Source organism: Phalaenopsis equestris, unplaced genomic scaffold, assembly GCF_001263595.1.
Source record: "Phalaenopsis equestris unplaced genomic scaffold, ASM126359v1 Scaffold000240, whole genome shotgun sequence".
In the NCBI taxonomy this organism is placed as follows: domain Eukaryota; kingdom Viridiplantae; phylum Streptophyta; class Magnoliopsida; order Asparagales; family Orchidaceae; genus Phalaenopsis; species Phalaenopsis equestris.
Genome location: NW_018164682.1, coordinates 439457 through 442549, shown reverse-complemented (window position 1 = coordinate 442549; position 3093 = coordinate 439457).

The window sequence follows — 3093 nt, the reverse complement described above, 5'->3', positions numbered from 1 at the left end:
GAGCTCCCACGTTCCCCTCGCCTGAGGGCTAACATCTCTGCTTCAGTACTCAAACAATAGGACCGAATTAGGGATTTTAGTCTGTCACCCTAAAATCTCTAATTCTACGCCCATCAAAGTATATTTCCCTATTTATTTGCATTCAACTCCCATAAACTTAACCATCCATGAAATCTGAATGTGGTTTTATTTTGTTGAGAATTACTCAACCCTCTCGGGTCTTAATGCAATTATAACAAATTTTAATACTACAACAGGCCTTTATTGTAATGCAAATAAAGTGCAAGTAAAAACCATTATATTATCACATTTATAATTAAATCTGCTTCTAACATGCATCATAAAATCCTAAACATGAATTCTACTCATTACAGTAGAAAATTAAAATGAAAACAACAACATAATCTTTTCATACCATTATTTCTAAACAGGAAGAGAGAGTAAGAGAAGCCCATCACAAAGCACGAAGAAAACACAACGGAAACTTCATTCAACCAAAGCAAATCCACTAGATAAGTGTTTACAAAAATCAAAAGATAATGAAGAACACAATATTTAGCTTTTTCCCTTTGAAAGAAAGACGAATATCTCTCCCACAAAGTCTCCCGTCGATCCATGCAATGCTAGAACATCTTCTTACAAATTCTCTCAAAATCTCCTCTCCAATCTCTCCAAAAGGGTAGAAATCTACATTTCAACTCCTATTCTAAAACCCTAAACTTTCTCCACACTTTTCCTAACATTCTTCTCACAAAATACCCTTTTTTTTTAACCTAAATTCGTTCTTTTAAAGTGTAGGGATGAAGTTTGAAGAGTTGCCACAAGAATTCTTTTAAAAAGCGTCCAAATACGTTGAATTTCGGCCCATAACCGCCAAAAGTCGGTCCATAGTCGTCTCGGGAGCCGTCGGCGGGCTCGAGGGGGCCGCCAGCTAGTTTTTCTGTCATTTTTCGGTCTTCTCGGGCAAATCTTGTCGTCGGTGCCGTTTTGGGCACCATCGGCGAGCAGACTGCGCAACTCCACCGTTTCGCTCCGTTTTAGCACCGTTTCGCCCCATTTCAGTTGCATTGTGTTCCTAACAGATAACCCTACAAAATAAACATGAAAACAACCTTCTTTTAAAGTGTAATCTCATTCAAAATTATGCAATAAGTGTAAAAGAGATTAAGCATCGAAAGATTTATCGAAAGGTGACAGGGCAAAATTTCATTTCTTGCTCGTTTTTGCTCCAAATTGCACCGCTTTTGTTTCTTTTTCTCCAAAAGTCCACTTCTTGTACCTGAAACCAAAAACATGCAAAATACATTCCTTTAAAGAGCAATATCATCAAAATCAGTGTAAAATAGGTATGAAAATCTCAACAAATTTTCCTTTTGTCAGTAATCTGTAATTTCTTTTGTCAGTAATCTGTTTTGCCTTTGCATCGCACTTTAATTTTAAATCTACTTTGTTATATAGAATTAGCATCATGCATTTATGTGTGGTTCCTGACTGTATTTTTGCTTTTCTGGGATTGCAGCTAACCCAACGACATTTGTCCTCTTAGTATTTATTTTGTATGTTTATTTTATTATTCAATGTTTTTTTACACCTTTATTTACCTATGGTTTGTCAGGGTATGATCACTCCTAGGCTCTTAGGATAAAGTATTTGTTATAAAGTCTAAATTTTAAAATATTCACTCTAATAAATTTTAAGACCAAAACATTCAAGATTCTAAAATATGCTATTTTTTTTTTCAGGGCCTTCAGGCGGGATTTAAAATGATTATAATTACACGGATATATCTCTTGAGCACTAATAAGGCCTTCACACTTACAATATCTTAGTTGATTGCATTTGTATTGTATGTCCAAGAGATTGTGTTCTCACTTCCTAACTCAATTGGCTAAGCATATGCTTTATACACCTTGGTGATTTTGTCTAGCACATTTAGAGTGTTAGAGGCAGTCCTTACCCATATGGCATCATGAGTCTTTTGTGCAATGCTTTGAAATTATAGCCGGATCGTCTGTCCCACCTTCTACTATATAGGCCTCCTTCTCATTCCCTTGGCGAATATAAGCCCTCCTCTATCTTCTTCTACCCGAGTAGAGTCATAGGAGCTTAAATATCTCCTTATTTTGCCTTTAGAACTACTAAGCCATCCTAGATAATGCAACTCATGTGTTGCTGACAGGAGGTTCCTAATCTGGTTAGGTCGACTACTTTCCTGCTGCAATACATATTTTCTCTATTTTCTTCATGGATAACAAACGGTCTAATGATCTCAATAAATTGTTGCAATTACATTGCTATTTTCTTCTTAGTAATACTAATGTTCTCATGTATTTCTCTTGTTTAAGTTTAATATCACCTGCATCATACATCTTATGGGGATTTGAGTGAAAATGAATTTGTTGGTCCAATTCCACATGTTAAGGTTTTTGTTCCCTGGAATTTGCTTGGCTATATCCTTTGGGGTTGGTGCATTTACATAAACAACACTTACTTCCTTCCTATTTACATATCTAACAACCTAAACTTTACTTTTTTTACATTTATACCGCCCAAATCTTCAGTACTATATCATTAATACCACTGTTTTAACATTAAAAAAAAGGTTAAATACATCTTTTCGTGTATAAGGAGGTGTATATATGTAAATATTTAAGTTTAGGTGTTAGATGTATAAATATAGGAATTGACTGGCATGCATATTTGTAAATCTTCCTTAAGGTTTATGTGGCTTCTTTAAATTGTCCATGGTAGTTTACCTATATGCACATACTAGTCAATTCTTATATAATTACATATCTAACACCTAAACTTTCATTTTTTTACATCTATACCACCTAATCATTTCTTATTACATCAAAAATACCATCACATTTACTTTTTAGGAGTGAAATTTACCTTTTCGTGAATAGAAAATGTGGTATATATATGTATGTAAAAATTACAGTTTGGGTGTTGTGAATGAAAAATTATTGCGTATGCGGTGAACCAATAAAAACACTTCATTTATAAAAAAGTATATGTCAGTGGGCCCCACTTTCAAATTTTTTTTTTTTTAAATCTTATTGGACAGTTTATGCAAATTTCGTGCGTTGT